This window comes from Ambystoma mexicanum, chromosome 4p (genome assembly GCF_040938575.1).
Source record: "Ambystoma mexicanum isolate Mex_15411 chromosome 4p, UKY_AmexF1_1, whole genome shotgun sequence".
NCBI classification, from domain to species: Eukaryota; Metazoa; Chordata; class Amphibia; order Caudata; family Ambystomatidae; genus Ambystoma; species Ambystoma mexicanum.
Genome location: NC_090927.1, coordinates 473,502,423 through 473,524,707, shown reverse-complemented (window position 1 = coordinate 473,524,707; position 22,285 = coordinate 473,502,423). Strand labels below are relative to the sequence as shown.

Sequence of the window (22,285 nt, the reverse complement as noted above, 5' to 3'; positions counted from 1 at the left end):
CAACAGAAATATAACCCACAACCACAGGCGACTCCACCGGGTGATTGAAGAGGGAAACAGGAGCGAGGGGGAAATGGCGGTGGTGTCCCGAGATGCAGTCAAAGTTTTTGACTCAGTGAGGTGGCCATGGCTGCTGGCGGCCCTGGAAGAATACGGGATGGGGCGGGGTTATGTTAGGTGGGCAAAATTACTATACAGTGAACCACTGGCCAGAGTACGCACAGGATCGGTGATATCTGAGAGGTGGCAACTCAGTAGAGGCACCAGACAAGGGTGCCCCTGGTCCCCGATGTTATACATTCTAGCCCTGGAGCCCCTGGCAGTGTACCTCAGACAACAATATGACATGGTCGGTATTGAGGTAGGGGGAGAGAAACACCTAATATCCTTGTATGCTGATGATTTACTACTATCTTTGAAATATCCGGAAGATAATCTTCAGTATATTCTAGAGGTTATGGAAATGTATGCAGAACTGTCCGGCATAGCGGTAAACCCCCCCAAAATCGAGCATGTTCCCATTGGGGAGCTACAAAGGAGCTCCTCAGGAACGGTTGCCAGTGTTGTCCGTACCTTGGGTGGCTTCCTTCCGCTACCTCGGAATAGATGTGTATCATACGGTGGAGGGGGAACACTTGCATAATACCGAGGTGGCTGTGAAAAAAATCTGAACAAATATGAAGTTTTGGGAGAAGCTGCCGCTGGCGATGATGGGACGGGGGGGCGATGCTCCAAATGGTGGTCCTGCCCAGGCCGTTACATTTCTTCAGTAATATACCATACTTGATACCCAAAAAGTTTTTTGTCAAACTGAACAGCATGTGCAGGGACTTCCTATGGCATGGCACTCGCAATAGAGTGGCGCTATGGAAGCTACAGAACTTCCATGATAGAGGGGGCATTAAGCTGCCGAATTTTGAGGCCTATTATGTAGCTAGTCAGTTGCAATATGTAACCAAATGGCTCTCTGATGAAGTAACTCCTGAATCTAGGCTGTTGGGGCAGGACTGCACCCCATTTTACCTAAATGAGATTATCTGGGTGCCTAGACTCGAAATGAAAGAACGCCCGGGTATGCTGTTGCGTGGGTGGAAGATGTGACACAGAGCATGCCAACTGATGGAGAACCCGTGCCCGTGTTCCCCACAGGTGCCGCTAGTCGCCTTAGCTGGGGGAGACAACCAACTCAGAATGATAATCAGGACCTATTGGGAATCGGTTGGGCTGGTCACATTGGGAGATGTATGGCAAGAAGGGATTATTAAAGATTTCGGAGAACTGGGAGAAGAGACAGGTTTGCATAGAGGCCAATATGTCACATACCTTAGGCTAGTGCAGACTATTCGTAAAACCTGGCCAGAGACTGTACTGGCGGAGGTGCCAGACGTCCTAATGGGAACAATATATGACATATCAGAAGGAGGGCACGAGATCTCTAGACTGTACGAGATGGCGATGACCCGGGTGGGGAAGGATTTGACTCATTTGAGGCTGGACTGGGAAGCGGAGGTGGGGGCACAGATGACCGATGGAATGTGGGAACGTGCTATGGGATACCACAAGAAGGTGTCCAGAAACGCCAGATTGCAGCAGATACAGTTATACATAACGCATAGAGCCTATATGACCCCAAAGAGAATATCTAAGTTTGTAAACGCAGGAAGACAAGCATGCCCAAAATGCGATGAAGAAGATGCTGATATGACACACATGTTCTGGTCTTGCCCAGTGATTGAAGCTTTTTGGGGGGGAAGTGGCACGGAAACTAGCGGGTAAAGGGGTCACGCTCAACATAGATACGGCCTGGGCCTGCCTCTTGGGAGGGTTTCCCAGACCACGGAATACTAAACATCTTGGGAAACTGAGGGACCTGGCATATGTGCTTGCTAAAAGAAGGATTGCCATGGGCTGAAAGCAGAGCCACAAGCCACGGGTTGAGGTATGGTGGCGGGACTTGCAAAAATGGGCGGAGGCTGAAACGGTGGTGTGGCAGGAGGCATGTAGCAAGTGCGGGGAAGAAGAAGTTGGTAACCTGATGGCTTGGAGAATGTTAATAACAGGACTGTTTGGCACAGTAGTGGATTCTGCAGCTTCGGAAGGAAGCGATACCCAACCACACGCAGCAGATACAGAACGAGAAACGCAAATAAGCTCTTGAGGGAGGGGGGATTTGGGGAGCAGTAACGTGCGTTAATTGATGTTCACGAGTCTGTTGTAAATAATGCTGCAAGTTTGGTTTGTATTGTTTATTTGTTTTCAAAATAAAAATGTAAAAAAAAAATAAAGGAACTCTTGTGGCAACAGTAAAGACAGACACAAGTGATTACAGTTCAAGGGTGTTTATTGAACTTTATTATGGGTGAGATAAACACCTAATCTAAACCTAGATCTAGGATGGGAGCAAGTAATAATAGTGGCGCCTTGTCAAATTAAAAGGACCTATACTAAAATAACTCTTCCTTACTGCTAAATTACAAAAAGAGTGTGGGATAATGTTCACCAGTAAAGAAAGAAGTGTCCACAAAATCAAAGTCAGGATGGTAAGGCTGGGTCTCCCTTCACCACATTTGAAGCACAGGACAAGGCGAGACTATTGAGCACAGCACACTCCTGGGCCTCGTCAGCACAAGGTTCACAGTTCAGTTTCAACGATATCAAAAACCTTCAGAGGCTAAGTATCCTTCTTGCAAAGGTCTCTTGCCTTAGAAGGCCTGTGGGGTTTCACAATGACAAACAAAAAGTTCTCAGTGATTTTGCACCTTGGTCGATTGCACTATGCCCCTGGGATCTCCTTCCGCAGGATGCAAATCTTTCTAACAGTTTTGGGCCTCCCTCCGTCTGGTTCACTACAGCCTTTCTTTAGCACAGTTTATGCATTTTAACAGTTAATACATTGCTCATTTTCATCAGAGAGCAAGGTTTTCCTTCTCCTAGCTTTCTCACGGCATCCCTCTGTTGGGTTCACACTTGCCTTTATTACACAGTTCACAATCTTCTCGGAAAGCTGGGTTCCCTTCCCCCAGCTTTCCTCTGGCTGCGGGTCAGAGACTTTCAATTGTTTAAGGAATTTGACCTAACCCTTATAGGACCACTCTGACCCCTCACGCCACCCTTTCCCAGGCCTTCTGGTTCTTGTAGTTCCAAAGAATAGGTCCCGGTCACGTCAGAGTATTTCGAATGAGCATCCATGTGGCACCAGACCCCTCGGCACCTGGACCTCAACTGGTTTTCTCTACAGTTCAACCACACACACAAGTTCCTTGTCTTTCGGATTCCATGCGTTCAAAATTGTTGCCACTTGAAACCTTGGGCTCATGGTTCAGCTTACTATCAGTTTCCTCCAACTCACCGGCTGTGGTGCTGAACCAGTTTGCTTCTTTGTCCTCTGGAGTCAAGGATAGTACCACAGTAGCCATTTTGCCTCTCCGCCTGCGTTATCAAAGTGGGAGGCCCCCACGTGTACCACTAACGTCTGCTGCTTAATGTGCCAGCTGTAGCGCCCGGTTTTATGCTTTCCCTTTCGGAGGCTTCGCGATTCTGAGTTGAAGGGCAAGGGTGATTTCCCCCCCTTTGTCATGCTTCCAGGTCTCACTGCCTTTCTTCTCCATTTGAACTGCCGGTTAGGTGTAGCTGTCTCCTTGTGAGTTCGGTCTTGCTCGAAGTGTGCTTTCATGCTCTGTCTTATCCCTGTGGGGAAGGTAAAGGACCATCAGGTGTGCATGATTATTGTCAATTGCCTGACTCTGCCTGACCCGTGTGTTCGGCCATGTCAGGCAAACGGCTCTGGTGTTAGTCTGTTGTCTGTTACAGTGTGAGAAAGTGTTTGTGTCGGAAAAGGGGGTTGGGCGGGTAGAGCTTCCAAGTAAGGATGGGGAAAAGGTGTTAAAAGGGAAGGGGTACCGCGTTTCAACCTTCAGTGTCCCACTTCCAAAGACCCCTCTTCCAGGTGATCCTCCCCCACTGGTCCATCCCCAGGAACTGGATCCAATAACGAAGGCCGTGTCTTGGCCACCTGGACGACAAGAGTGTGGACTAGCGGGTGAGCCACCTCCAGGTTTCTCACAAGACTGACTGGCTCGTGGGAATCCCTACCCTGTTAACATGTTTAAAAGGAGAGAAGGGGGGGGGGGGTTGTACCTGGGTGCGTTTACAATATTTCTCACCAAATCCCCAGAAACGTACCATCCAGAAAACGGCTGCATTCAACTTGATTTCAAATCCAGAGCCAGAAGTAACAGAAAAAAACACTAAGCAGGCCATTTCACTAAGGTTTCACAAACATCTCAAGACAATTTGGGGTTTGTTCGTTCATTCTACCAAAATCTTTTGGCATTCTGTTATCTGCCAGCAAAACGATGAGTATGTATGTCACCTGCGTTCCCTGAAACGGGGTCTTTAATACTGCAATATCACTCTTCCATCGTTGATTAGCAATCCCATGCATTTTGCAGCTAGTTTTGCATAATCATGAATTCATTTAGATTCACTTCATTATACTGTGTCACTATTGCTCTACATGCGCGCCCCAGTCATCTCCAAAACCACGTTACAACCAAACGACGGTTGGGTTACAAACTGACAGCCCTTTAATCAATCGAGTGTAGTTGATTGTATGGTTTTTCATTATTTTGTTCTCTAATAATCATTAGTGTCAAATGCATCAATGATAAAAAAAAACACGTTATATTTATTTTATTTGGACACTTATTGAACGCAGACCTAACTCCGAGAAACAGCGTAGCACTCCACAACAATGCAAATAAGCGGACATGTTGCCGAAGGGCAGAAATGCATTACAATTAAGCAAAAGGAGCAGTGACTAGGGGTAGGTGAAAATAGGATACATAACGATTAACTAAACTACCTGTATGGACATGTCTGCTGAATTAAACCTTTGAGATTAACCAAGTAATTTAAATACAAAACATTACATACAGATATTCTAATGAACTTTTTATTTTTAAATGCCTGTAACATTGTAAAACAATAACCAGCTGGAACTTACCACGTTACATAGGTTGGATGTTTATTAAGTAACAATGAAAGAAGGGTCAGAAAATGAGAGGGAGAGGGGGGCAGAGAGATGGGGATAGAGGGGGAGAGAGAGAGAGGGAGAGAGGGGTGAGGGGCAGAGGGAGAGAGAGAGAGAGGGCGAGAGTGAGAAAGAGAGGGAGAGACCCCCGAGCCCTGAATGGAGGGGTGAGCAGGAAAATACTGTTTGACAGGGTGCAGGAACTGAAGGGGCAAGCAGGGGATCCTATAGCAGAATGCTGCAATGGCAACTGAGCAGGTTAGGCGATTGTTGCTGAGATGTTATGTTTATACCTCCTGTAAACCATATGGCTTTTTTCTTATTGCTTCTACAAAATGTGCTGTAAAATGTGGTGGATACAGCTCCCTCGCTTCACTCGGTGTTCTGCACCGTAGTGAAAAAAAGCTAGCACCTATACATCAAGTGTAAATATATTAAAGCAAAATAAAGCGTACATATATTATAGCGAAATATACAAGTTTGACTCAATTGACCTTCCCCTTAGAAAAAAGTGCACAAGACAAAAGAGCATTGCTATGTTGAAAAAATGAATGAACACCAGGAAAATGATCCGAGATGGGAGGTTTTCCAATAGGTACAGTGTCAAAGTATAAAAGGTACCCATCTTTTAATCCCAACAATCTATAGTGAAATATTCATGGGAAAACAAAATCCCAATAGGAGCCATGTGTTTTGATGACACTTTAATGTGGTCTTGGGGTAAACCTCTGCACTTGGGACACAACTTGGACACAACCTGGGGGAAATTGTTGTTGCCAAACACTTGAGCAAGTTTGACAGTGTCAAAAACACTCAAGCAGGGTAGAGTCCACCCTGTGAAAAAAGTGTGGCCACCCACATATAACCTCTACTAAAGTAAAATGTTATAATGCGATGAATACCAGCGAGTGGTTTCTAAGCGCAGGATCGGGATTCAAACCTGTGTTGCGCTGCGTTGTCTTGCTTCCAAGACAAACGTGTTGCCCCTGAGCTATCCTTCCTCCCAACCACAATGAGGGAAAATAACCTCTCCAGGATTGGCACCTCTTATCACATACTGGTGGTATATAAATGACTTGCTTGCCCTCGCAACCATGTTTGCTTTGAACAGTTCTCTAAAGATGCAAATATATCAATCTTTAAGGAACGATGTTAGGCCAAATGTGGCATTCTTCGCCCCCATTTTGAAGGGGAGAGTACAAATCCCAGAATGCAAATCCCAGAATGCAATTCAGCAGAAAGTCAAAAAAATAGCGTTTCAGTTTGAAAAATTTACTATCAAGACTCATAACAAAAATAATTTGTTAACAGGTTATCTGCTTGTGTTTCAATGTTTGACAAACACAGGCTTTATATATGCTGTGGTGAAAATATTACATTCTACCAAAAATACATGTTTTCAGTGCGTTAAATATGAACATCTGAAAATAATGTAGATAGTTTAATGTATTTTTTGTAAGATATATTTAAGTGGCTGGAGGAGGGTGTACAATTAAGCAGCTAACTGGCACTTTGTGTGTCCTTTTAGATTTTTTTTTAAAAATGACCCTTTGCCCACGGAAACGTTAAGAACGTCATGCCCAAAAACAATGGTCTCTTAAATGAGCCATGGCGCATAAATCACTCCTACGTTAGAAGCTAGGCTAGAGAAAAACAAAGGGAAAAGCTGTAAATATGGGGTCTTCAGATTTTGATGGGTCGCTGAGAGAGGGTATTTGTCTCAAGAGCTTTGTATGTGACACCGTGGCCTCACTAGGCCAACAGAAAAGCACAAATCGTACAAGGCAGCAGCACAGCCCCTCTTTAAAATCAACTTGGTATAATGGAGGCAGGCACCCCCGATAGCAGGGCCCTGGATCCCGCACAGACCGCTCACGCCTCGGGCTGGCTCGCTTTATGAGCTTGGCAGTGAAATGTGGCTGTAATGGATGTGCCACACCCCCACATTCCAAGTTGTGCACATTACCAGGGTTGGACTTGCAGCCCGCGGTGGTGTGCTATGGACTTCATGTACAAGGTAACACCGGGCTGAGTGGCAGTAACGGTTGAAGAGTTTGGCGGGATTTCTACTAGAAAAGCGATCAATTCGTAATGAGGAAAGAAGGCGTTAGCACGGATTCAGTGAAGGTTCCTGGCTGGGCGCCACCAGCCCGTTATCTCCCAGCAGAGAGAGTCCCTGCACGCTTTCAATCTGAAGCCAAAATGCGATAAGAAAACTCGCCTACTGTACTTGGATTGCAAAACGCCGATTTATTTGCTTAGTCAGGCATTTGGCACGTGAACCTATGGCAACTGCAGGACGGAAAATCCCACCGTCATCATTAACAATGGCAGAAACAGAACAACTCCCACAGCAACTATTCCTGAGTCATCAATTTTTAGCGCATGCGCACTCCAACCCTGAGCACTCGGCAGGAGATACCTGTACTGTCTGAACGTTGTAAGAATGTTGTGTTTTTTTCGATTGCAGTTCAAGTTTTCTGATTTTCCTTTGTATGAATTCGAAAACTGATCTAATTCATTCGGCTTCCCACTACCTGTCTTTTTATTAATTCTCAATTCTTGCAACAGAATTTGGAAATATGTCATACATCCTTTCAGTTACAGTTTTATGTTTTTGCTTGTAAAAAAAAAGTGAACCAACCACATGCATTAAAAGGATGGTAATAAATAAAATCTCCATTAGTGAGTAAAAAGGTCTATGAATTGGAACAATGTTCCATATATATCAAATCCATGTTAAAATCTACACATCCTGATAAAAATTGACAAGCTTTAGAAAATGCAAACAATTTCAAATCGTTTTTCGAACAATGTACACGTTCAGGATATTTGATCTGCATGTGTCAGAGGATTAGTTTCAAAATACACTTCTTATATACTTTCACGCGCTTTACCATAGGGCGGCACACCATATTTGAAGGGCCACAAATGAGAAAACACAAAGAGCTCCATAACAATTTTGGTGGCAATAGTAAAACGTGGTATTTGGAAATACTGCATGCTTGACTGCTCCGCCAAATTGTGAGCTCACTTTAAGAACATCTTCAAATCCACCTTCTTTTGTGTGGAGTTAGCATCTTCTCCATTGATGATGCTTTTGTGTGTAAGTAACTAACTACCACGCGTGGTAATATGACAGTTTCACATGGAGGCCTGTCGAACACCAAAGTGGGGCCGCATGGCTCGGAATTATGCAGGCCCTCCTCGTTACCACATGCTTACTAAATGTGGGACCGGCAAACGAGTTTGGTGGTATTACCATAGGTAGAAACTGCAAACTTGTAATGAGGCCCAAAGTGGCCCCTGACTTTGAAATGGTTTGATGTGGTTTTGTATAATGCACCTCTGCCATTTTGGTGGCCTCTTTGCATGTGGCTCTGCAGGAAGAGAGATGGGGTCAAGGTTATTAGCGGTAAAAGAAGACGGGCACTCAAAGTTCAACCTGAGCCCTACATGCACCAATAGCAATCGGGAAGAAGGGGAGGCCGCTGCAAAACCCGAGCTGCTGATTATTTCTGCTTGGAAGTACCAGAGCCATGAGTGAGTGCGACTCTACACAGTTCGTGGCAGTGACACTTGGGAATGTGTTTCATAGACAACAGCAAAGCCAGACTGCATTTCCTGCTAGCTTGGAGGGGGCGGATGTGATGGGTCTAATGACGTCGTGAGCTCCGACATAGATCCAGCAAGGTTAATTTGATATCAGTAGGCAAACAGCTGCTGTGTGAAAGGTGGCGTGGGTGTGTGTGTATGTGTGTACTAGGAGGAGGAGAGCGGAGTAATTAGGGGAATGCGAAGCAGGACTGTGTGGGCATTTACAGATGTTAATGTCACTGTGGTGGGTCCAACTATTTGACTCCATTTGTTAGACCAGGGTTGTCCAACTCTGCGCCTCAAGGGCTGGAATCCTGATGGGTTTTCAGGATATCCTAGAATCATTGTACGCAAATGTAGCTCATGCATACTAAAGAGGGGGTATTCTGAAAACCCGGCATGGGTATGGCACTTGAGGCCTGTAGTTGGACAACCCTGTGTTAGGCAATCCTGGCTACGCCTCCGATGCAAAGGGGTTTGGCATTATCGAAGGCTCATTTCATAGTAGAATGAACTGTTGAGTCCAATTATTTTGTCGACACGCGAGTCGCGGTTTTGGTACGTTATCTATCATTGGAGAGCAGAGTTCTTATTTTTCCCTGTTTCTATTTTAAGGAAAGACCAGGGGAGACTTACCCAAGTGAGTCCGATCTCCTGAGTTTCTTGATTGAGGTGTTGTTCATGGGTGTATGGCAGGCATTGGAGTAACTAACCTGAGAGGGTTTCCTCTCATTTTGGTCATGGTCTGTGCAGTTGCAGTTCCTGTCATTCATTGTGGTAGTTCTTTGGTTCAGTGTCTTTAATGCCGTTTAAAGTCATAAGGTGTCCGAAGAGGTTTAAGTCTTCATGTTTAATGTGAATTAAAGATGGTCATGCAATGTCCTTCACTCCAGGGGAAAGGCATTCCAGAACTTAGCGGCTTGCACAGAAGTAGCACAACCACCCCACCATGAGAGCCTAAAACTGGGAATCGCACGGCAAGGGAACAAACGACCTTAAACCGCAATCTGAGAGATCCATCAAAAACGTACAGTAATAAAAAGGAACATGGCGCAAATGTGGGGAGCAGCGGAGCCACCGCAAGTGGGTCAATGGATCACAGATGTACAGGTATGCATTGCCATAGAAAAAAGGGTATACAGGGCCAGAGGATGCCCCGAAAAACCGAGCAAGATTTGGCAACGATGGGAGGACACGATGTAAACCCCCCTGTAACGATAACATCGCAGGATGTAGGATGTAGACACTGCAATAGGAAGAAACCGGTTATAGAATACATGATATGTGACCTACTTGTATTCAAGTCTTCTATCTATTATTATTATTGTTTTTGTTATTAGGATCTGGCCCTGGCAGGACCAGTTGTTGTAGGTTTTTCCTTTTTTCTATGTTATAAAACCAATAAAATGTGATATAAAAAAGAAAAAACGTACCCAGAGCCGGTATGATGCACCCACCAATGATCTAGGCAAAGTGATTTGAACTTAACCCCAGCGTCCATAGGTGGCCTGTGTAGCCTGTGTGAGTAATACAATCTCTGCAGTCAAACCTTACAAGGGTTGTAGGTGCCGCGTTCTGAATGATGTGTAATCTGTGTAGGGTCCTTTGGGGGATTGCAGGGTGCTCAAAAAGGTACCAGTGTAAGACTTTAGGCTGCTGGAAATTATTGTGTAAAAGTTGAACTTTGTGATGGAAGGCAAAGTAGTCGAGAAATCTCTGCAGATTGCAGAGAGGAAAGAAGCAGGACAACAACAGGGCAGCTATGTTTGCACATTCACAGGCAGGTCGGAGTTCATTAGGACTCCCAGATTGTGCAGCTTGTTGACTGGTTGAGGGCATGGGCCCAGAGCTGAATGCCAAAGATTAGATGACCAGCCAACAGCAGTAGAACTGTTCAGGCGGGATGACTGACGAAGCAGGATTTCCGTTTATGCTGGGATCAACAGTAAGTGGCATCTGTTTATCCACAGAACCTGCTGCATACAGCACTGATGTTTTGCCACCATTGCATCTCAGTAATCCCACCAGGCGGAGGACGACCTGCAAGTCATCAGCTTACATATACAGCATGCCAATGAATAAGAACCGCAAGAGGCCTCATGTCAAGATTAAACAGCAGCGTGCTGATGGGCGATCCCTGCTGAACCACACAACTAACGGACATAGGAGTAAACTCAAACGGTGGTGGCGTTCAAAGCCCCAGATCCAACACGAGGGCTCGACACTACCACCCATCCTCCACTTTAAAGGTTAGCCATTACTGTGACACTGATTCAGGGTTCTATGTGATATTACTGAATTTTAAAGACCGAACACAAAAAAAGACTGATTCTTTTCTGCCCATTTTAGTGTGTCCTTTAAAATGCTGAAATATGACATTTTCAACCCCCCCTTCCCTGCGACTCAGAAGGCGATTGTAGCCACCCCCACCCTCTCCTGCTGGATTAAAAAAAAAATGGTGGGCTTTTACTCCCCCAAACCTCGCCCCTTCATCATCCACCACCCCCTTGCCAGCCTAACACATTCCTCCTTCTCTCGCATACATTCAAGCACCCACACGAACAACACAGAAAACGCACTTACCATGCTCCTGCAACTTCCCCGTCTGCCTGCGCCCCTGCCACCCTCTGGGCGCACTCGTGTGCGGAAAGTACGCTCGGAGCGGTCACCGAGCGGTCTTTCTAAATCAGGCTTTTTTAAAGGTTTAAAAAAAAAAAAAAAGAAGAATTTTCACTCCATATGCCGATTCAGTGCTTCACCCAGGGCAGAAGCCAATCTGAAAATAATGCAGGTGGCCGTTTCCTCACAGAAGGCCTGGAGCTGGATAGCAGCTATAGACTTCATGAGCTTTCTTGGATCGGTTAGTTGACAAATAGAGAAGGTTTCCAACAGGGGTGTTAACTCTGCCATTTTTAGAGACAGTTGTGCCTCTCAGGTTGCAAAAGATGCTTTGATGATTGCCTGTAAGTCAGATGCCACCACGGAGCCAGTCTGCTTCAGGTGGTGTGTTGGTCAGATGATCTGAGGCCATGATATTATGACAATGATCGATTGAAATGGACTGGAAGCTGATAAAAGTAAGGCTATTTCGATAGCGTCAACGTTCATAGGTAGTGGCACGTGCATCGCCTTCCTGTGTAAATAAACCGAGCTGCTGTAGGACCAACAGAATTTTGTCTGAAAAATACTGAGCAAGGTTACCCCATAGCCAGCCCTCCAGATAAGGTGCATATCTGGCCTTTTTACACACTTAATTCTTGTGAAGGCACCTTTCTTTTTTGTATTCGCATTACGAGGCTATTCATGGTGGCAGCCCCATAAATCATGGAGTTCATTGCGGACATCCAACTGGGTTGAGTCATGATCTGTTTACTTAACATGTTCCTGTGTTGGTTATTTCATCTAGCAAATAAAGTAACACCTGGAAATAAATTAGTGGTGTTTTTCACTTTTTTCAAATGCTTTGATTTTCTGTGTTAGTGTTATTTAAGAATTTTAGCATTTCAAAATACTGTGACACTTTAGGAAGTTTCATTGGAATTTGCATTCTTATTTATCCTGATTTTGAAGCGTTGTGTAGTACAATGTTAAAGTGTGTTCGAGCAAGGGCTGTATTCTTGTGTTGTTTATCCCTGCTCTTGTCATTGGTTTTAATAGAAACCGCTCTGCTGAAGTTTATTATTTTTCACGTTTACTAGTGATTTGTATGGGCATTTCATACTATGTTTTCTCTTTATCTCACAAGCACATCAATGGCATTTAATAGCTTGGACAGCCTCTGAGCCAGCAGCTGTTTGGCATTTCTCTTTACGAAAGGCTTTTGATGTTAAATTAGTAGATCTATTGGAGTGTGTGTGTGTTGTGGGGGGGGTGTGTGGGGGAGAGGGGGAGAGAAAGAGAGAAAGAGAGAGAATTCACTTTTTAGTCACAGCTGAGCAAGCAAGGAACGGCTGGCTGCATGGTCTGAATGTTACTTTTACTAACCCACCATCCCCTGCACTGCACACATAGAATTCAAACAGATAGGGAGGGTGAAAACCTACTAGCAATTCTTTGATGGCCTTTTATATAATTTGAATATGATATTAGCAGTCCTTCCCCCACCAGAACGAGCTATTATTTTTAAAATGACACCAAGTCAACACTCACCAACATTGCTGTTGTATATAGTACTTCTCAACAGCTCGGCTATATATTTAGCACAGTACCCTAGCTGCTCAGCAGAGCTGCCATATGGGACAATTACTAGTGCTGAAGCACATTTAGGGTTGTCGTAACCAGATATCTAAGCAGGACTGCTATTAATTATTTTAGCATTTGTAGAGCGCACATATCTGTGGCCAAGAGTCGCTGGTTACAGTAATGGGTGATAAAAACAGACAGGAAATCAGAATTTAAAAACTTTGACGGTTACACGGTTAAAGCTTGCAAGATTTCTTAAGACATAGAAACAGGTCATGTAACATTACAGTGGAGGACAAAACCTGTAGATCAGCATGTTTTGGAACAGTACTTGAATTTTTCAAACAGTGGCATTGTAATGACGCAGTAGCAACATGTGTTTGCTTTTTCCGTATGTAGCCAAGGAACTGAAGAGAAACATTCTCCAAGCTCTCCTTATGGATAGTGTGAGAAAAATGGCACTGCTCTGGTAGGCTTCAAGCCATCCTGCTGTCAGTATTGCCCTTTTCCCAACCTCTGATTCTATTCTCCCATGTCTGACTATTGTGCGACACTGCCAAATCTCTAGTACCTCTAAAAATCTCTTGCCTCATGTTTAGGATAGTTCATTGAAAGAGGTATGGAGTTTGGGACAAGCCCATTACGTCAGGTAAGCCACATCCCGGGAGGATAGCTGAGCAGCAACATGCTTGCCTTGGAAACAAGACGACACAAAGCAACACAGATTCGATCCCCGGGTCCGCGCTGAGAAACCTCTGCGTATTAAGCAGATTATAAATACGCAACCAAGACACATTCCTGTAACAGCGCCTCGATGGCCCCAGGCTGTGTGAGCGCTTTAAAAATGCAAATAAATAAATGCATGGGACTGCCGATGCCCCAACTCTAAAAGCCTTTCAAACAAGTTAGTTTCCTGACTAAGCCCGTCAGGAAACTTAGTTCAGTCAGTTGATAAACCTGCCACACAGAACAATGTTTCAGCTGCGAGTTCAAAACCGGTCAATAACTTGCTGAGCTCCTGCATTAGCATGCAGTAATATGTTTTTAAGATGGAGATAAAAGATTTGCATTTTAGCAGAACTGGCTTAGCTTTCTGGAGGGTAAATATTAGATGGTTCAGAACTCACACATCTCATCAGTGCTGCCATACTTGGCATTCAGTGCAGGTAAAGAATTTGCATGGAAACAAGTTCACCATCTGCTGATGGTTAACTCAAAATCTGCAATTTCAAGCTTAACTTCCAAAAGCAAGTTTGCATGCTTTTTAAAAGGAACCACCCGCAAATTTTCAAACTGACCTATATTTATAGATGGAAAATGCATTTTCAACTTTTATCACTTACTGCTATGCCAAATTCCAAATATAAAGGAGAGTGGAAGAGCAATTACGGACCCCCAAGACACAGGACAACAAAGTGCTAAGGTTAGGGCAAACAGAACAGAGAATGTAATGGAAAGGAGGGCGAGTCAGAGTAATACAATGCTAGAGAAAACTGAGGAATTAACACGAGCGAGAGGCAGTGGAGTTACAGCTACGGAGACAGCAGGACAGAGGAGAGAAGCAGCTATAATAGTATTCTGAGACAGTATTCCGTGGAAAACCACATTGTAGGTTTTAGTATTAGATCCCTTGCATGAGCGCAAGCACCAACCCCACCCCTGCCTGGTCTCAGAGTCTAAAAGATCCTCCATTGTCGCAGAGGTTGCAGGGTCTTGCGCACTAGGAAGAAAGCGCCCAGCAAGGTCATGAGAAGGGAGCAGAGCACCTCTTGGCAGTACCATCCCACAGAACAGATAGCAAGGCCCTCCTGCCCCCAATGATCGCCCACAAGATATTCAGCTTTACAATGCTTTTATCCTGAGACCCCTGCATGCCACAGGACCATCCAAACCCAGACCACCAACCATAAAACCTTTACACCCCTCGATTGGTCGCCAAGATCAGAAGGCAAGGCTATTGCGCATTCATAAATGGGTCATGTGATTTGTGCAGCGAGGTGCAGGGTGGTAAGAAATCATAGCTAAAAACTAAGGTGGAGGACTTTGGTAGTTGCTGATCGGTCTGAGAGCGAGTGAAGCATGCAAGCCCATCCCTGTAGCTTCCAGGTGCTTGTTACAATAATAAAATAATGTTAAGATGGATTTCTAAACTCTGACCTGGTGGGCAGAAGTTTAGGAGACCACCCTAGTTTAGTGGAACAGGTGAACCTTCTGGACAAGCCAGACCAATCACGGTAGATTTGGCAGACTGTCAAGGCTAAGTCTCAGGATGGGTGAGAGTGAGAAGTCCACAATGAGTACACACAGTAAAACTCCACAGACTATGCATCGGCAAGTGTATATACAAAAATACATGTGCATTATAGGCCTTAATAATTAAAACACGAATAAACCACAGTAATATAAAACAGTTACCACACACGCCTTTCACTATTAAAACATATATACAGTTAAGTCTCACCTAATGCGGTAAAGGGGAAAACACAGCCACAACCTACAACAGAAGGATAGGTTAACACAAATATAGCATTAGGCAGTTCTTCAAAATCGATCCCTAACTTAAGCAGTCCAGCCCTACGAAGTGGTGAGCCTTATGCTCAAAAATACAGTAGTGCGTTAAAAACACGCGGTCGTGCACTATGAGAGAAAGCGGATCCTCTTCGGGGAGCTGTAGCAGTTCAGGAAGGGGCTTGAGGTGATGAAGAACAGTGTCCTATGATTCGAGGAGGGTCTACCCCTGCAGGCAGAGCGACATTCGATTTTCGGAAATATCTAGGGAGCACAGGCTAGCCCAGCTAGGTTGAGTATCTTCTTAGGGATTCTCATGCTTAAAGAACAATAGCTGTGCCAGGGGGCCACCGGTAAAGGATGCAAGTACTCACCGACCCTCGACACAGTCCAGGCCAAACTTTGCCAGTCTAGGCCAGGTCACTTGTAAGTTCAACCCCTGCAGTTGCATGTCGCTCTGGCTCTCAGCGGCTTCGGGACGATTGTTTGTGGCGGGACAGTAGCCTTTTCTCAGCTCTCTAAGAAAAGAGGACTGTTCCAGTGCAGCATGTCTCAGGGCGCGAGGGGCAGGCAGGCAACGCTCCTACAGGGACCGTCACCACAGCAGGGCGTCACAGGCGCACTCTTAAATCACGACCCACAGGGGTTAGGACTACGAAATGTGTCAGGAGAGGGCCAGGACCACAAGCTGGGAATTCAAGTCTCCAGTGTCAACTCGGGATGCGGCGCTCCTATGCGATACTCCAAGTTCGAGCTGGTCAGTTCACTGGATGGCCAAGGAACACTTCCGATGAGGCTCTTTGGGAGGTTAATCAGGAGGTGTCAAGAGTAGTCGTTCCCACTACTCCAAAAGGGTTGAAGTGCCTTTGCAGGCCTTCTGTGATCGATGCAAAAACAGAGGGCCAACAGGACAACAGCGAGTTCAGGGTGCCAAACCTTGCAGCACGTCTCCAGCAGTTCAACGGGTCTGCTTTAGCGTTCAGGATAGTTGGCTCCTTCTGTAGTTCGGAGTGAACTTCAGATAAATCGGCCTAGAATGGATGCAGAACCCCTTCTCTTATCCAAGATTCATTTTGCTCCACCATGGTGTTGGAGGCGATAGAAGGGATAATGCAGGTCCGGCTTCCCCTAGAGCTGGAAGTGCTACTACTCGGGGGAGGAGGTCCCTGTCCCGGGTCTGTACCCGAAAGCAGGGAGGAAAGCCAAGCTAATCACCCAACTCCTATTAGCAGCAAAGATTACCCTAGTCCAGGCCTGGAAGACACAGGAAGGCCCCCACAATCCCCAATGGTGGACGAAAATCTGGGACATCCTAGTGGCGGAAAAAGTCACGGCAGCCAAGGACAAGGTGCTACACCGATTTACTGAGACGTGGTCCCCCGTCTTAGAATACAGTTTAGAATTCCCTGCACAGGCGTACAGACCCAGTCACGTGGTATGGTTTCTACAGGCCGGGCCATGAAAAGAAGTTACGCATGGATAGACGGGTATCAAGTGGGAGGAGGGGAAGAATCAGTCGGGGAAGGAGGGAATGGGGCAGGGAATCTTATGAAAGGACAAGGGGCCCCTCTGTGTCTGATTGATGGCTTTTTTTGCTTTGTTCATGTGCAACCATTTATTTATAAAGTTGTTTTAAAAAAATGACTGCGAAAATGAAGGGCACTTTTGATATACGAATAAAACATTGCGCATTGAGCAAATCTGGGACTGATAAAAGAAACCTAAAAACGGATGAAACATGTCTCACTCCACACACCCCCAATAATGGGAGGAGAAATCTATTTTTAAATGCTGTAAAGGCCGGGCAAAACGGCATAAAATATTGCTAATCATCTGCATTATTTCTGGAGCAAGGACATTTACGGTTGGTGGTACGGTCACCCTGGCAAAAGGGGACAATGTGATTTACAAACAGTAGGTTTGTTCTAAAGCGAAGAATAATTCCCCCTTTCCTCGAATCGGCAAACCACTGGGTATGGCCTATTGAGTTGGGAGCAACAAGGATATTTTCATGATAGAATTGGATGCTTTTCTTTTTACATTCTCTGTTCCTCCTTATTTCCAATTTACAAGAAATAAATCCATTCACCAACTGCTTCCTTTCAATGTTACTAACAAATGTATCTTCACTATAGAGACGTTTGAGACCAAGGATGCGCAAAGAAGATTTAGTATGGTTCAACCAAGGAGATGAATTACTGATATCGGAGGACATAACGTCCTTCACCAGGCTTCTAGTGAGTGACAAATGTGAATTTTCCCATAAACGTAACCACTGAGTTATGGGTAGCAGTGACAAAATCCTCGACATGAGTCAAGTCGCATTCCTCATGAAGCAAATACCCTGGATATCTCTGGGAAACCCACTTAATTTTCCTTAGGAATTTATTTTCGCTTACCTGGGCTACCTTTGAAGGATATTACATGGGAACTACATGGGTGCTAATAGCGATATTAACCTCAGCGGCAGGCAGACCCTGTCGGTAATGGCCTGCCGCCCAAGTTAAGGGCCAGAGTGAAGCAGAAGTAATTTAAGAAGTGACCATTTTTTTCTGGAAAGCGATCCAGCACAGATGCGGTCTTTGGAGGTGAGAACATAAAGGGTATGAGTATTTGGCTCTGGGAAAAGTAAAAATCGCTGGTACTACTGATATAAATACTAGTAACCAATGAATAAGTTACGGGCAGAGTTACTGCAGCCGTATTTGTCCGTTGGCCAGATTATTTTATTTGAGCCTTTGGGTCTGTGTCTGGGAGCGCTATTCGTTGAGACTGGTCTGGCATGATTGCATTTCCTCATGTTTTTACGAATACCATGATAGTGAGTCAGTTGCGGTCTTGTAAACTGCTAGGGTTTAAGGGATTTTCTGAAGACTCTTGATGCCTCAGGATTGGAGTAGATAGAAATGAGAAGGAAGATCCTTTGTCACGTTTCCAATTGAAACTGGGCGAGTCAGGATCTTTAAAGTTATAGACGAATGTCAGCATGCAAATAGTATGTGTATCAGCAATTTCCTTCCAAACTGGCACAACTGGCATGCCCCTTTGGCACTCTTAATATCCTAAATGCACTAATACCAGCACTTGGTGCAGTCACAACAACAATACATTTTTTTCAAATTTCGATGGATGAAATGTCTTTTTCGTAGCATAAGACATTTTATAAAATAGTACAGAAGCACAACATGAGAACTAGGGCAGATAATAGCGATTTTCAAGCGGGGAGTGGGTTTAAGAAATCAAGGTGACAGTATCCAGCAAGGTGCAGGACACAAACTTAGTTGCAATACTATTATTTGCTAGGCTTACTCCGGAGATGCAATCCAACTAAATGAGAATTGCTTAGGTTCAGCCCAAATATACTTGGGGCGACAGGTAATGGGAGCAATTTCAAGTAGTCTCTCTTACATGTTATGGGAACATGCTAGATCTGACAACCATTGTTACTTCTCTGGGGCCTTGCTTAGAGTCCAGCGAAGTAGCACACATCTTGTAGCTAAGAGGAAGCCCAGGCTTAAGAACTTGTACATGCGTTTAGAGACCTCATCAAATTAGCTAAACAAACACACACTCGGCGACACCTAAAGATGAACCCCAGTGATGGCCTCCAGCGTAACAAACAAACAAACACACACACACACACACCACTTCAGAAATGTTTTAGAGCAGGACAGGACCTCAAAATATGTGAATGTTTGGCTTCATCAGACCTACACCTCAGGCAAATGCCCACACAATCTCGCCCAAAGAGGTGGGAGTATGGTGCAATCTAGAATTTTCAATTGGATCAGTCAGAACCACGAGTTCGGAGAAATCTCTTTAGTCAATATAGACCTGGCCCGCCAGACATCATCCGTAACGTCAGTGTTCCAGTGTCTGGCCCATTCTGCTCACGGTTTGGCTGTCCCTAGCGGTAGCGGTAATGAGTGAAAATGTCTTATTTTTCACCCAATAGAAAAAAAAAAAAAAAAAAAAAAAAAAAGACTGTTCTGTGACCGTAAAGAGCAGTATTTCTAAATCAAACGTTCATGCCCCTGCTGTACATGAGTGCGCGCAGGGCTTGACAGGCGTGGGGCAGAAGAGCGAAGGCGTGGGAGCAAGGTAAGTGTTTATAGTGTGTGTGGATATGTGTGTGCGCATGCATGTCTATGCGGGAGAGGAGGGGGCATGTTTGTGGTAGAGAAGGGAGGGGCCAGAGGGTAAAAGGGCATTTGTGAGAGTATGTTGGCGAGGAAGTGGAATGTGTTGGGCTGGAAAGGGGGTGGGGCGATGAAAAGGGGCCTCATTCAATAAATCCAGCGGGTGGGGGTGCGATCGCCTTCCCGGGAGGTGCAGGGTGATCAGATTCTCATATTTCAACATTTTAAAGGCCACACAAATATGGCAGAAAAAATAAAATAAAAAATAAAACATTAAAAAAAAGCAAAGATTTTTTTTGTGTTCAGCCTTTAAGGTGAGGAAATATCACATAGAACCGTCCGTAGCAGATGTTCTAAAAGCAGTTTATATAACATGGACACTAACTTTATACAGCCACCTGCACCAATGATAAAGGCCAGGCAAAGATTTGTGGTTGGCTCTTGGGGGAACGGCATTAATTGCGACTGAAATGCTGCTTGTAGTCTATAATATTGCAATCTTGACTATAGCCCAAGTGCGTTTCCCGCTCAATCACGGAATCGTAAATGAACACCCTGTCCCGATATATGTTTCCAAGTGTCATACCGTTTAAGCAAAACACGGTTCTATTGATCCCAGGATCGAATGTAGGGCAGAGGGCTAGGCACCTCCAAATGTGCACATTATGGGTCTTCATCATGCATCCATTGGAATAGTTTCTCCCAAGCCAAGATTGCTGCCCTTACCGAGGCATGCAAGCATTCATTGGGGGTTTCCAAGGACAGTACAGATTACCTTATATCTCCCTCTCCAGCAGCCTGGCATTCTAGTTTCAGATGCAGGTTAAGAGTGTCTGTTGAATACCAGTAGCCTGCGTATTGGCCCCGAGCCATGACGTAGTATAGTCTGAAATTATGATCTGAGAAGCCCCCTTAATCATATGGCTGCATCATATGCCCATTTTATCTGGACCACCCCAGAATGCCATATGAATTTAAAAATCGCTGCATCTAGTGCTTTGGAGACGAGTCTCCCTGGTCATTTTGGTATATTCTGGAACATTTGGAGCAATTTTGGAAGTGTTTGAGCCTTATCAAATCTGCAATAGGTTCTATCACAATAGCAAAAATGAGATGGCGTGCATGCTTGTCTGGTTCCCTTCTCTATCATTACTGGCCCTGCCATTACACCATTGGTGAATACCCTGCCAAGTGGAGATGTATATAGCAATCGTATATATCCTATGAATTGGGAGCCGAACCCGCATTGCTTAAGGACTGCATAAAGGAATCGCCAGGATACAGAATCAAAAGCTTTCTGGTCATCCAATGTGGGTCTGTTAGTGCCATTATGTTGAACAACCTTTGAATATTAAGCACAGCGGATTGGTCTGGAATAAAACCTGATTGATCGGGGTGGATCATGTACTGCAAAAAGGCCATTAGCCTTTTGGTGAAGATGTTGGAAAAGATCTTCATGAGGTCCACATTAGGGGTCGCTTGGAGCCACAGCCGTCATTGGGTTTACCAGCTTTCTACAGGACTGTACCGACGGCCTCTCATAGTGATTGGATGGGGTTTCTTTCGTAGATCATTGTGGGAACCTGTCCCAACTCGAATCCTTCAGGGAATTCGTAGAGGAGCATTTGGTGGTCCGATTATGATCCTTGGAGCAAGTACATGTACTTTTGTGACCGTCTGAGTTTGCTTAAACTCGGCATAACTCAAGGTCACATTTAGCAGTTTAACACTCCTAGGGGCTTCGGACTCAACAGAATTACGCTACCAGTTAGTATAGATTGCAGACCCCTCCGTTACATCTTCTATACCAAAGTCTCTTATTTGGCATCACTAATCTCGTCAATAATCATGATCTGCATTATATAAAATTAGATGAGTGCCAACTCCAACCTAAAGGTTCGGACCTAGATTCTTTATCTCCCATGTCCTATACTCAAAGAACTGCAGCCACGTGTTGGATTTAGGTGGTCTTGCTTTGCGGTTTCTCTGCAAAACACAGTGGCCTACAATAGTGCCACTAACCACTGAACAGGACACCTACATAATCAGACACTACCATTGGCACACATCCCAACAACACATTCTTTTATTGGGTTTCACTAGCCAAAAGCGCCAGATTACAATCATACAGCCTTCATTATGCAAAACAGGTGCGCCCTTCCCTCTGGTGTTAGGGACACCTAAGGCTTTGTGGTATGCCCAACATGGTAGGCAGAGAGCAAGTGGCGGCCAGGGCCTTATTTCCGTTTGGCACACCTCTTCTGCCAGTGGACACTCTCACTAGGTACTTGACGTTTATACCCACACTCATGACACCAGGAAGCCGCTACCCAAAAACTGTAGCACTGAGCACACTCATAACTACACACTAAGAGTACTGAGACACATTCTACCATTTATTTTAAATGAAGATAGAGCAGTGGTTGTAGGGACACTTGTAAACGCACGCCTGGATTATGGAAATGCACTGCCGTCAGGAATACCAGCATTCCAGCTGTGCAGATTGCAGATGGCCCAAAATGCTGCAGTTAGCTTAGTGTGTAGGGTATCAAAAAAGGCACCAATCACCAATTTGAGGAAATCTCTACATTGGCTAGCGGTGAAAGAGCAAATTGAGTTCAAAACTCTCTAGCCTGGTGCAATTTATTTATACATTTAAAAACCAGGCATTTATCTGACAAAATTAAGAGCTACATTCCTAGTCGGCAGTTACGCTCAGGGGAAAAGAATTTACTCCAAGTTCCGCGGTCAAAATATGTGAGCAAAGGAGACCGTAGATTTGGGGTCTATGACCTATACTATGGAATAAGCTACCGGGACATATCAG

At 44.9% G+C, this 22,285-nt stretch overlaps 1 protein-coding gene across 1 annotated transcript in view; it reads right to left on the bottom strand.

Moving 5' to 3' along the window:
- Positions 1-22,285, bottom strand: part of MBOAT2 (membrane bound O-acyltransferase domain containing 2) — a 1,191,404-nt gene that overhangs the window by 969,296 nt on the left and 199,823 nt on the right. The gene's annotated exons all lie outside the window — the stretch shown is intronic.